Here is a 14539-nt window from a genome sequence, read left to right as displayed (position 1 = left end):
CTTAACTGCCACAGATTTATCTGTCATTGTTGGGGCTTCCCAATGCAAGACAGTTTTTCACGTGAAGGAAAAAAGGAGCCACTTCTAACTTTCTTTTCTGTTACTAGTAACTATAGTTATTTTCTTACTGAATTGAACCCTTTGTCTGCTATTATTTTCATCAGGGCAAGTTACCATATTCAACCATCATCACAAGTCTATAAAATTAACAACTTGTTTTATTGAAGTATAGTTGGTTTACAATGTTGTGTTAATTTTTGCTGTACAGCAAAATGATTCAGTTATGCATATTACACATTCTTTTTTATATTCCTTCCCACTATGATTTATCATAGGATACTGAATATACTTCTCTCTGCTATACAGTTGGACTGGGTTGTTTTTCCATTCCATGCATAATAGCTTACATCTGCTAACCCCAACCTCCCACTCTACCCCTCCTCCAAGCCCCGCCCCCTTGGCAACCAGGAGTCGGTTCTCTCTTCTGTGAGTCTGTTTCTATTTCATAGGTTCAATTGTGTCATTTTAGATTCCACATAGAAGTGACAGCATATGGTATTTGTCTTTTTCTTTCTGACTTATTTCAGATGATAATCTCTAGGTCCATTCATGTTGCGGCTGATGGCATTCTTTTCTTTCTTTCTTTTTTTTTTTTTTTTACAACTAAGTAGTATACCACATTTTCTTTATACACTCATCCAAGGGCATTTAGGTTGTTTCTATACCTTAGCTATTATGAATAATGCTGCTATGAACATAGGGATCCATATATCTTTTGGGGTTAGAGTTTTGTCTCGATATGTACCCAGGAGTGGTATTGCTGGATCTTACGATAGTTTTATTTTTAATTTTTTGAGGAACTTCCATACTGATTTTTCATAGTGGCTATACCAACTTAACATTCCCATCAACAGTGTAGGAGCATTCCCTTTTCTTCACCCCCTCTCTGGCATTTATTATTGTAGATCTTTTAAGGGTGGCCATTCTGACCAGTGTTGTGAAGTGGTACCCCAGTGTAGTTTTGATTTGCATTTCTCTAATATGAAAGTAACCACTAGTTGATCATAATTCCTGTGCACTTTTCTTTTTTAACATTAAGGTTTAACATCCAAATACACATCTGTTCTTACCTTGATGAGCATCCCAACAAATGTACTAATCAATCTACTAAGTAATTAGTCTATTAGTAAAGATATGAATTTGTGTATAGTTAAAATAGAGAATGAAATAATGGATAAATAACATTGGGCAAAATGTTTTGCATATAATGGGGACTCATTTCGATTTTAACTTATAAAGGGCGAAGAACATGTTATCAAGTCACTGGTGTAATACAACATTAGATGTTCATGTGATTTTTTTGTCTAGTTTTGCTTTATATCCAAATAAACCCTTTATCATATACAGAAGGTGGAAAATTAATAGAAGAAAATTATCAGTGATGGGGTACATGTCAGGTGCTAAATGCTCTTATTGCATTAACATGTCCTGATTTGTATATTTTCCTCACTGAGAGTAGATTATTATACTGAGATTGAGAGAGCAAATCACTTGTAAACTTTCATATATCTCAAATCTCAAGCCAGAATGAGAAAGCAATTTTGTCTGATTTGAATTCTGGGTTCTTGTCTGCTACTTCAGATTTACCATACAGAGTGGGGCTTGGGACATATTGCTTGGTCTAATGCTAGACAGGCACATTTTGGAGGGGACTGAGACCAAGAACTAGGCCTATACCCTGAGGTGGGACAGGAGCCAGGAGGACAGCCGTTAGTGCTGAAAGGAACATGATTTTATCATGCAGAGCCAAATACATAAAGATGCTATTGGAGGAAGTCTTTTGTAGCAGGTCAAGTTCTCAGATGGCCACCATGATTGTCACCCTCTGAGATGAAACCCTGAATAACCACTCCCGGCCCCCAACCATCTTGAGTCTGGACAGGGAAATGCAGGTAGCTTCTAACATCTGAGGACTTAGTGCTATGTCCTCAGACATTAGAAATCAGTTCTGCCAATAACCTGTATGAGCTTGGGAGCAAGTATTTTGTCCAGTCAAGCTTCCAGGTGGGATTATAACCCAGTTTACAGCTTGATGGCAACCTTGTAAAATCTTGAGCAGACCATCTAGCTCCTTCATGCTCAAACTTCAGACCAATGAAAACCGTGAGCCAGTAAATGTAGATTGATTGAATCTAAGTTTGTAGTATCTTGTTACCTGACAATAGAGATCTGATACAACTAGTGAAGTAGTTGGTATAAAGGAAACTCAGTTCCAAGATGGCATGACAGGAAGATGGTGTTGGATGGAATTTCTTTCCTGGAAGGACAGAAGTGCTAGAAGGTATAAAAAGAAATGACCCAAGAAAAATGTAGGGTTTGAGTTTTCTACACAACAGCACAATATATGAGTATGGATTGAGAGTAAAGCAGTTCTCAAAATGAGCCAAACCTTTGTTCATTTTGAAATATTTACTTGGAGAAGGAAACGGCAACCCACTCCAGTATTCTTGCCTGGGAAAGCCCATGGACAGAGGATCCTAGCGGGTCATGGTCCATGGGTCACAAAGAGTTGGATGCAACTTAGCAACTCAACAGCAACAACAATGGCAATTCTAGCCAACATGTGAAAACAAAAAGTTGTAAGGAACTGGGGTTTGGGGCTGAAGCAAAAATTCTGTTGTTGGCAGATGTGATTGTCTATTTAGATAAAACAAAATAGACTGCAGGTAATTTTTTTAATGTGTTGATATAACTAAGAATAAATTAATTACATATGAAGAAATTATCTCAAATGAGACAAAGAAAGAAGATGGAAAATATAGAAAGGTGAAAATAAACTTCTTACTCCAGATCTATGATTGAAAAAGTCTGGGGAAGGAGTATAGCTATCTGTATTTTCATAAACCCCACAAAGGATTCTTATGTACTCTAGTGTTTGTGAATCATCAATAAAGACTAAAAGAGGTAAAAGATGACATGTGACTTTAAAAAGCAATAGACTATTTAAAAAGTCTTAATTTTATTATTCTCACAATAATATGAAAAGAAAATAATATATGCTCATTAAATAAAACATTGAAACTATAAGCACACCTAAAACTTTATGTTAGGAGTTGTTATGGACTAAATGTTTGTGTCCCCAAAAATCTATATGGTGTAGCCTTATGTGATGGTATTGGGAGACTGGCCTTTAGAAGGTAATTAAATTATGAGAATTGGCGTCCCAAGACACTGTTCATATCTTTATAAGACATGGAAGAGAGTCCTTCCTCCAACTTGTGAGGATAAAACGAAAAGATAGCCATCTTTAAACCAGAAAGAGGGCCTTCACCAATAACCTAATCTTGCTTCACTCTGATCTTGCATTTCCAGCCTCTGGAACTATGAGAATTACATGTTTATTGCTTAAGTCACCCAGTCTATGGTGTTTTTTTGTAGTAGTCCAGATTCCCTAGAATTAAAGATAATTTTATAGAAGAGGATTAAAAAGGGGGCCTATGAAGAAATATTTTCTCTTTGTTTTATTGGTTGTAAATAAATTAGTCACAAAATGGTCACAAAATAATTAGATAATGTATAAAGCAATCAATTTTTTTTCCTATCTGCATAGAGTAAGGGGCATTTCATTTTATAATAAATCTTTCTGTTTTAAAATATCACTGTTCTCTTGGGACCTGAAATTTTTCTTCTGCAGATTTTTATTTGACATTGTAGTTAAAAATGTATATATTCTTTGACATGTGCCAGAATAACAGTGAATTGGAAACTTCCCAAACAGCAGGCATAATTAATGAATCCAGCTGATGCAATATGTAAAGTCAAAAGAGTAGATGCTACTTAATACATGCCTGTCCAACAAAATGTCAGATTCACTTTGTTTCAGTACTTGCTTAATATCAAAGATTACAAGTACATGACCTGTCAAGTAACTTTTAAGTGCTGAGTTTTTACTTTTTCATATGTTGAATACTTTTTAGATTTTAAAGACAGAGAGTTTGAAAAAAAAATATATATATATTTTTTTAATTTTATTTTATTTTTAAACTTTACAATATTGTATTGGTTCTGCCATATATCGAAATGAATCCGCCACAGGCATACATGTTCCCCATCCTGAACCCTCCTCCCTCCTCCCTCCCCATACCATCCCTCTGGGTCGTCCCAGTGCACCAGCCCCAAGCATCCAGTATCATGCATTGATTCTGGACTGGCGATTCGTTTCATATATGATATTATACATATTTCAATGCCGTTCTCCCAAATCATCTCACCCTCTCCCTCTCCCAGAGTCTAAAAGACTGTTCTATACATCAGTGTCTCTTTTGCTGTCTCGTATACTGGGTTATTGTTACCATCTTTCTAAATTCCCTATATATGCATTAGTATACTGTATTGGTGTTTTTCTTTCTGGCTTACTTCACTTTGTATAATAGGCTCCAGTTAAAATCTTGAAATTGAGAGGCAAATGCAGCAATAAAATTGTGTTAGAAGGCAAAAACTAGAAAAAAACTTGCATCATTGAGTTCACAAAGCTACTTTTATAGAATTTATGTAAATTAATTTTAATGTTAAAAATTAGAAGACCTGCATTTGGAATTCTGTTTGTAGCAGTGGTATTTAAAATCTTAGAAACCGCACTTTTCTGAAATATTACTTTATTCTGGAAAGCAAACGTTTTACAATTTCCTCAGTGTAGACCTCTTTTGAGAAAATAAAACTCTGATAATTTTGCTTGTGGGCTGTTATGAACTGAATTATATTCCTCCCCCAAATTCATATGTTGAAGACTTAATCGCCATTGTGACTGTATTTAGGGATAGGACCTTCAGGGAAGTAATACAGGTTCAGTGAGGTCATAGGGTGAGGCCCTCATTCTAGGGTCTGCTGTCCTTGTAAGTAAAGGAAGAAACACCAGAGTTTACTCTCTTTGTAAACACAAAGTAAAGGCCATGAAAGAACATGGCACATAGTTGCCATCGACAAGTGCACAAGCAAGGTCTTATGAGAAACAAAGCCTTCTGGAAACTTTCTCTTGGATTTGTATTTTGTTATTGTAGCTGAGGCCAACTAATACACGTGAGAGCACATTAATATCTCTAAACCAATATCTGGTACAACAAGGGGGTTAAAAAGATAATTGTCAAGTAAAGGAATAATTGTAGAGTTTTCAGTACTCATAGATGTCTTAACTTCATATCTCAAGGACTTATTTATTATCCATAGAAACTAGTCCAATAACATCAGATGAAAGCAATTTTATGCTCTCTTATAAGTGATGCATATTGGGTTTTCATACATGTGTAACTATGCATATGTAGCTATGAAGAGTAAATCTTTATAGTATGAAATGCATTTATCTTGCTTTCAAAGTTTAAGTAAAATAAAAAAGGGTAAAAGAATCACCCTTCACTTGCATTGGCTCTAACTTCAGGGTCTCAGTGCAGCATTGTTCAAAGTAATGAAGTAGGTAAATAAGTGATCCCTGAGGACAAAACCCTGCTTTGCCCATAGAAATATAGGAACTGGACAATACAATGATTTAATAGCCATTTAATGCCTTGGGTTTTATGCCAGAAGCACAATTGTCAGTAACTTCCTCTCAAGAGCCCATTAGAACAGATTAGACCTCAGGCTCCACTTAATTGTAAGGAAGATAGAAAGCATGTAGGAGCACCTGGATAGTAACTGAACATTAAATATATCTGCCATATAATCAATCTGAGGTTCCAAGTTTTTAGTGACTATTTATTGAAACTTTTATAGCCCCACCTGTTTCATCAATCAAGGTTTGCTTCTGTAAATATTTCAGGTATTTAATACAAGAAATTAGGTACTCACAAAATATTTCTAAGGGATGGCATTGTGAAAATTAGAAAGAAAGAAAAAAAATGCAGTGAACTCAGGGAAACAAGCAGTTGTATGACTGTGCAAGGATACCACCAGATCCTGTCATCCTAAAGCAGGTATTGCCTGGGAGGTTTGGGGGAGCTGCTGCCACGATCCAATATGGACTGCCCGAACCCAGTGTTCCAGGTATACTAAAGATTCCACCACTCTCCCCGCTTCTAAAACTTATGGCGTTAAAGCTCTCACTGATGGAACGGAAACTAGAATCTCTTGGGAATACATTTTGGGAAATGTGCTTTTCAGACTTTCTTTTTTTTTTTGGAATACATATTATATATATATATATATATATATATATATATATATATATATATATAAAATTTTTTAATTAATTTTTTTTTACTTTACAATATTGTATTGGTTTTGCCGTACATCAACATGCATCCTCCATGGGTGTACACGTGTTCCAGACTTTCATATCAGTCTCTGAAACACACACAAGAGGACAGAAGCAAGTAGAGCACGTTCCTGGCTGTTAAATAGAAAATACATCTGTGCATATGTGCAGGCATGTGTGACTGACTCTATAGTTGCCTGTGTTTCCATTTTGGCTGTAGCTTCCAGGAAATTCAGAAATTTCCCTCCTTTGTTTCTTAATCTTGTTTCTTATATTCTATGAATATTAATAAAACCTACTGTGGTTTGAAGAGTAGGCGCATTTGTAGTATTCAATTTCTTTTATATCTAAAATGCTACGACTATAATATTTTATCCTTGCCTTTGTCAATATTTAAAATTCTCATCTATGAAATGCAAAGGTTCAATTTTCATTACAGTTTCATGATTAATCTGCACTTATGTGCTGAAGAAAAGTATTCCCATTTGAAGGCAAGTCCTTGGTGCCCATATCCCTGAAGTAAATGTTATAAAAACATAAATGGGAAATTAAATGCCCAATAAAATATTTATGACATTTGAATGCAGTTTATATTACCCTTGTTCTGAAGTTGCATTTGATTTTGGCTGATAATTATAGTGTTTTACGAGCAAGCAGTAAAAGAAAGTAAAAATAGTAATCTTCCCTTTGTGAAATGTTACCCTTTTATATTTGGATTTTTCTTGAACAATTAATGTACAGTATGATATTTATGAGATATGCCCCAGATATATTTAATACAAAGTATGCTGAGTTATTTAAATATGAATTTTCACTGCAGTATTATTTAGAGTAACAAAAATCTGAATGAAACCTAATTTTTTAATCAACAGGAAAATGTTTAAATGTACTACAGTTCATTCTTATAATGGTATACCATGCAAGACTACACAGAATTAGGAAGATAGGTTTGTATGTGCTCACTCAGGAATATGTCTTACTGGGCCTTATATTCAGTCCTTTCTCCAAGGAATCCATGTTCTTTTAGAGGAACATATTGGGTTGGCTGAAAAGTTCCATAAGATGTTATGGAAAAACCTGAACGGACTTTCTGGTCAACCCACTATTTGGAAACCAAGACCTGAGCAGTATGTGTGCTCATAGATACTGGAGCATGCCTAGTCCCAGGCCCTCTCAATGGAGAGAGCTGGGGAAGTAATGTATACACACACACATGTACCTCAATTTAGTTCTATTTCTATTTAGATTGAAAACTGTAAGTTCACACCAGTATTTCAGTTTCCAGTGAAACCCAATAGAATCCATTCTTGTTTTCTCTTTTCATAATTGTACCTCCCCTCACAAAATGCAAGGTAGCTGGCTCCTATTATTCTAAAATACTTACTTGTTTAATCACTCCCCTTGTATATAATGAGTCTCCGTTTAGAAGCTCCCTGTCTTCTCTCATGTGTCCCTTTATCTCCCTTCTGCTCTGACTTTCTGTCTTGGTTTCTCCCACCAATGCCCCACTTAAGAGTTGTCCTTCTTCCCCTCTGAGTCTCCAACTTTCAGCTCTGAGCTGCCTGCTTAATTGTCCCAAGGAGGGTTCTCCTCACCTCACTCAGGCTCTGTCATCCCTCCTCCTATGGCCAAGTCTGGGGTTTGGCCAGAAGGACTGGACAGGATTCTTTTAAAAAACCCTTTGCATATAATTAGTTCTCTGTGCTTCCCCCAGCCTTTCCCCCTGGTTCCCATAAGGACCTTTTCTAACATCAGTAAAGTAAATTCTCTTACTATCATCAGATTCTCCCATGGCTCAAATCCCCTCCAAGGGAATATTTTCAAGACAGAAAGTCAAATCTTTATTTGTAGCTTTTTCCTGTTTTGCCCTGTCATTCTTCTCTGACTTGTTAGGAGTGGAATATCCTAGTTGTCCACAGTAGACAGACAATGGATAAAATACAATTCTAGGGGCAGGGAGAAAGAAGACTACCGTTAATATTTAAAGATCTAATTTTCCAAACGCTTTTAAGATTATTTCTCTTTAAACCAATAATATATATGGTATAGGAATTATGATAATTTTATACATGGGGAAACTGACAGCCCTTCCTTACAGTGTATATACTTTAGATCTTTGATTGACAGTCTGGACCACCCGACAAGACAGGCCTGGCTCCTTGCTATACACAATGCTTCCAGCCCTGGGTCTCCTCAGACGGCATATTACAGGTTCCAAATTTGTTCCTGAGTCCACTTCTTAAATGAACTCAATGCCGATGAGTTCCCTATCTACGTAAAGGAGCTGGAGTCGTATATAATGTGTTCTTGTAACATTCTTGTGGAAGGAGTTTTACAAAAGAGATTGTTATATAAATACTCACTGAGATTACTAGTGTCCAGAACTGAGACATTTTGAAGTGTGGCTTTATTCATAGAGATGAGTGGTTATCAATCCAGGAGAAATCAGAAGATTTCAGAAGCATTTCAGACATACTTGATTTTCCTGGGACATATCTATCAGATTGGACATTTGGATTATGGCAATTAATGACAACTCACACTATTTATGAATGAAGATATGAAATGATTTTTACTTTTTAATCCTATAACATGAGTTTGGATCCTTATTGAGCCTCAGGAGTGCTCTCAATTTTTACAGCTATTTAGATCTCATTTTTTTTTTTTTAATATTTCTCAAGCAATGCACCATCTAATTCTCTGTTCATGTCTCAGTAGGGGGAAAAAATGTTTTAAGTGTGGTCTCAGTTAAGTACATTAGATATTTTATCCACCTCACCTCCTAGAGTTCATGCTTAGTGCTGAGTTGCGGCTGACTTAACTCAGATGTAAAGTCAGAACTTCTGCATTCCTTGCCTGACCTCCATGGTTTAACCTCACGTGCTGCTCTCTCCAGAGTCCTCTCATGTCACTTAAAATGCTGTCTTTCACTTGATAAAGGTAGAATTTATTATCTTCTTTTTTCACTTTTTACTCTTTATTTTTATCTTTGTAATAAATATCAGTTTTTATTGAAGTACATAGTTGATTTACAGTGTGTTCATTTCTGCTGAAGAGCGAAGTAATTCTGTTATACACACACACATATATATACACACACATAAACACATATGTATATATTTCTAATATTCTTTTCCATTATGGTTTATCATAGGATATTAAAATTAGTTCTCTGTGCTGTGCAGTAGGACCTTGTGTTTTATCCATTCTGTATGCAAAAGCTTACATCTGCTAATCTCAATCTCCCACTCCATTTCTCTCACAACCTCCACCCCTTTAGCAACGATCAGTCAGTTCTGCATGTCTGTGAGCCTATTTCTATTTCATAGATAGGTTCATTTCTGTCATATTTTAGATCCTACATATAAGAGATAGCATACGGTATTTGTCTTTTTCTTTCTGACTTCCTTCAGTTAGTATAGTCTCTAGTTGCATCCATGTTGCTGCAAATGGCATTATTACTTTTCTATGGCTGAGTAATATTCCATTATATGTATGCACTGTATCTTCTTTATCCATTTGTCTGTTTACAGACATTTAGGTGCTTCCATGCCTTTCTGTAGTAGGCAGTGCTGCTATGAGCATAGGGGTACACCTATCTTTTCAAATTATAGTTTTGTCTTGATACATGCCCAGGAATGGGATCCAGATCATATGGTAATTCTGTTTTTACTTTCCTGAGGACTCTCCATACTGTTTTTCATGGTGGCTGTACCAACTTACATTCTCATCAACAAATATTAACGGTTCTGTTTTCTCCACAACTTCGCCAGCATTTTTATTTGTAGACTTTTTAATGGTGGCCATTATGAGCACTGTGAAGGTGGTGCCGCATTATAGCCTTGATTTGCATTTGTCTAATACTTAGCAATGTTGTGTATATTTTCATGTGCTTATTGGCCATCTGTATTCCTTCTTTGGATAAATGTCTATTTAGGTCTTCTGCCATTTTTCAGTTGGGTTGTTAATTTTTTTGTCGTTATGGTTATGAGCTGTTTGCATACTTTAGAAATTAAGCCCATGTCAGTTGCATCATTTGCAAATGATTTTCTCCCACTCAGTAGGTTATCTTTTCATTTTGTTTATGGTTTCCTTTTGCTGTACAAGTCTTGAAAGTTTGATTAGGTCTCATTTGTTTAGTTTTGTTTTTATTTCTATTGCCTTGAAAGACAAGACATATGCTTGTCAGGGCATAGATCTATGTCCTCTTCACTTACTTTCTCTGAATGTTAACATGTCCCATCTTAGCATCTTGTACGTTTATCAAAACTAAGAAATTAACATGTGTATAATACTATTAAATTACACATCTTATTCAGGTTTCTCCATTTTTTTTTTCACTAGTGTCTTTTTAGTTCCAAAATCCAATCCAGGACACCTGGTGTGTTAATTTCTATGACTACCATAACCAAGTATCGTAAACCGAGTGGTGTGAACAGCGGAAATTGGTTTCCTCAGAGTTCTGGAGGCTAGAAGTCCAAGATCAAGGTGTTGACAGTCGATTGCTCCTGAGGCTTCTCTTCTTGACCTGCGATGGCCACCTTCTCCCTCTGTCGTCGTGTGGCCTTTCCTCTGTGTGTGTCTGTGTCATAACCTCTTCTCCAAAGGGTTCAAATTTTACTGGACTTGGGCTCACCTTAATGACCTCATTTAATCTTAATTATGACTTTAAAGATTCCTTCACAAAAACCAGTCACATTCTGAGGGTTAGGACATCAACATATGAATTTTGCGGAAACACAATTAAACCTCAAATGCTATGTTTTATTTCATTATTTTATCTCCTTAATCTCATCTAATATGTGACAGTTTCTTAATATTTTTTCCTTGAAATTTTTAAAGGGCATTGGCCAAAGTATATACAATATACAAACTATCCCTAAATGTATGTGTCTTTGATATTTTCCCATAATCAGACTGGGACCAGTTGTCTCTGGAAGAATATTACAGAGGTGACCAATTTGCCTGAGACAGAGTGGTTTCTTGGGATGTTGGGTTTTGTTTCTAAAACTGGGATTGTCATCGGCAGACTTACAGTTTGAGGGCTTCAGTGAGCTATTACAACATAGAGTAGGATGCAAGTTTGCATCTAATCTCAGATATCCCAATTCTAAAAATGTAGTAGCCTTTTGAGACATAAGAATGTTCTCAAGTGACTAAGACTGTTCTTAGAGTCTCATTCCCTTCACATACAGAGTCACCCTCCTGTGGCCCTACTTTCTCTGTCTCTCTCTTAATTCTTACATTTTCTTCCCCTCCTTACAAAACCGTTTTCCTTCATCCCAAGATATCAAAACTAAAAATTTGGTTTATTATTCAGAAAAATCTATCCCTGCCCTGAAACTTGTTATATTCAAAGAGAATACGTGGGCAAATAAGGATGATGGAGTAGTTTCAGTTGCATCTGAATAGAGGGATATAAACAAAGGCATCCGCTGGGGAAGATAGAAAGCAAAGAAGAAAATTACAGGGAGAGAAAGAAAGGTTCATGTGGGTAAAAGCTACAAATATTTGTGTATGTTTATATTCAATATGTGTTTATATATATCTGTATGCTTATGTCAATATATATAGAAGGCAAAGGAGAAATAGAGAGAATGGTCTTAGTTTCATCCTCACTTTGACACTTACATAGTCTGGCAAGTCATGAACTATTTTTGAACCTTGTTTCTTTATCTGTATAGTGGGTATAATAATATCTTCTTTATAGGATTATAGCAAATATTTAATATTGGTATATATTAGCTATTAATCATATGATACATTAAGTATTTATACATTTTTATTTTTAAAATCTTTATTTGTTAAAAAACTAGAACCAATCCATCGCATATCATCACTTCCCAGAGTCAAGGAGAAGTCCATGCATAGTAATTCTTCAGTGCTTTCCTTCCCTGGTTTGTATTATACATGAAATAGTGCTGTGGGCCAGATATATGAAAGTATGAGAAAGGCCCAGGCTTTGGTCCTCTGAAATTCCCATTCCTTCTTATTACTTGATTACATGTAGAATATTACATTGGATCTGGGAGTTTCCACGGCACTGATCGTCACAAAGGTGCTCTCTGTTGACCTCAGATGATGTACTGGACACCCAAGCCGAGAGCTGAACAAATAGACAGCCAGCAGCTTTCATTTGACTGATCCTGACTCCTGCGGGGTACTCTGCTGCCTCCATGCACCCACAAAATCCTGCCTGCCTTCTAATCTGAAAACATTTTCTCAGATTGTGTCCTCTCCCTCCACCATCAAAGCTTTCAACATCTGCCCACCATCCCCTGGAAAGTCATCCCAGTCCCTTCAGAGGACAGGATTCTGAAAATTCTATTCGAGGGAAAAAAGGAAGTCTGGATCTCAAAAACAAAACGCCTGATGTTCTCCTAACAGGTGACTTTCACTTGCTATAATCACATATTTTGCTGATGAGTTTATAACAGTTCCCCCAAGGTGACACAAATTAATTAACCTATGAATAATTTGCCCCCCTTTTTTAGTACTGTTATAAAGTAGGTATTTAATACAATTTCAGTAGCTATTTCTTTCCAACTTTTGTTTACAAAGAATATCTGGAACCATTTCTGCTTCCTCTGAAAACTAATGAGCAGATATTTAGGAAATAAAAAAAATGCTCCCTGTACATCCATTTGTATAAACAAGTTTTTAGTCACCTTAATGGTTCTGATGGCAGTAATTAATGCAGTCGCTTAAGGCGATCCTTTATTTAAAAGACTTATTTCTATTCAAATTTACCACCATTCTAACATAGAGTCGAAACAATTTTCCTGTTTTGGAACCCATCTTAGTGTAAATACTCAAAGGAGATTATTGACTTCTTAACCCACTGTTAATTCCCAGGTAGCTGAGATGCTGTCTGAGTTGGGAACTATGAAAGGAATAGCAGGGACAAGCACAGGATTTAGAAAGTTTCAATACCAATCCCATCTCTACTCTGATCTAACTCCTGACTTCTCTTCAAAGGTTCACTTACCTATTCGGCTGTAGCTTCCTTGGCCTTCTTTCTCTTCTGTGAACTGCTAAAGACTTGCTAGCTAAGAAGTTTTGTGGACATAATTCCCCCCTGCCTGGAATGTTGCACCCACTCTATCTCACACGGCTAAAGCATGTGTGGACTTACATATGTCCTCCCGAGAGAGGACTTCCATAACCATCTTCGTAAGTGGGTGCCAAATCATCCCTGCTGTGTGCCATCATGGTCCATTCATATCCTTCATGACGCTTGTCCACACCCACACACATTTACACACACATTTGTTTATTATTATTATTGTTTTTTTGTCTCAGAAAATTACTATAAGCAGTGAAGATTTGGGACGATTTCTATTTTATTAACCAATGTTACCAAATTGTTGAAGGAATAAATGTTGGTTACAGTTTAAAAGATCATCATATAATTTTGCAAAGCATCAGTTGTTTAGAACAATAAGGAAGGAATCTGAAATTTTGCTCCTCAATATTTATTACCCATATCACAACAGTCAGCTCTCTTACACAGATTATCACCACTTCAGACTTATCCTGGCTCAGAAGACAGCCATGTATTCTAGCTCCAGGGAGTATGGGATTGAAAGCACAATTTGATATATAAATTAAAACCAACTAATTCCAATCTAAAATTGATCTCTAGTATCTGAAACAGCAAAGATGCCTAATATTCCAGGAGTAATTCTCTGAAATTAAAAATCTGAAAACATTTTAAAATGGATATGTTCTGAGATAGATGTACAGAGTACAGTTCTACTATCAAATATATAATAATGATTTTAGAAAATGAAAAGTTATTGTTGAATTCTCCTAAGATCATAAATCATTAACCTTTAGATTTTTAGTGTTGGAAAGAACTTTAAAGATTATTAGAGGTAAACATGAGAAATCTCACTATAAATGTAAAATACTAAATGAATCATCATTTTTTCCCAGTCTTTCTGTAATTGTTATCACACACCCCAATCCAGCCAATTGTCGTCTCTCACCAGTGTTATTTTCCATTGTCCTTTCACCATGAACTCTATTCTTACCACCTTGAAACAGTTTTCTACACCATAGCCCGAGCCATCTTTTTAAAGAAAACCTGAACAGACTCCCCGTCTTCATGACTCTCTTAAGTGCATCATTGCACTTAAGTTAAAATCAAAACTCCATACCCTGTCTTAGACCCAATATGACCTGGCTCAGGCAGCCTGTCCTCTCTGATCATCACCTTGCGCTCATCCTGCCTAACTCTGTTGCAGGCACTCTGACCTCTCTGCTCCTGCTCCAACATGTTAACCTGTCTCC

At 36.2% G+C, this 14539-nt stretch overlaps 1 long non-coding RNA gene across 3 annotated transcripts in view; it reads left to right on the top strand.

Annotated features, from left to right (window-relative positions):
- LOC101908174 (uncharacterized) overlaps nucleotides 1–14539 on the top strand; it is a 609245-nt gene that overhangs the window by 573201 nt on the left and 21505 nt on the right. For 2 of the 3 annotated variants that reach the window (XR_009493271.1, XR_003033062.2), the window contains exon 1: nucleotides 8922–12631. The exons of the other annotated variant lie outside the window; for it this stretch is intronic. This is a non-coding gene — a long non-coding RNA (uncharacterized lncRNA). Of the gene's footprint in view, nucleotides 1–8921; nucleotides 12632–14539 lie in introns of those variants that run through there. 3 annotated transcript variants of the gene reach the window in all.

The sequence above is a fragment of the Bos taurus genome, chromosome 28 (genome assembly GCF_002263795.3).
Source record: "Bos taurus isolate L1 Dominette 01449 registration number 42190680 breed Hereford chromosome 28, ARS-UCD2.0, whole genome shotgun sequence".
NCBI lineage: Eukaryota > Metazoa > Chordata > Mammalia > Artiodactyla > Bovidae > Bos > Bos taurus.
The sequence above is the reverse complement of the archived record's forward strand: the minus strand, read 5'-3'. Positions and strand labels throughout refer to the sequence as shown.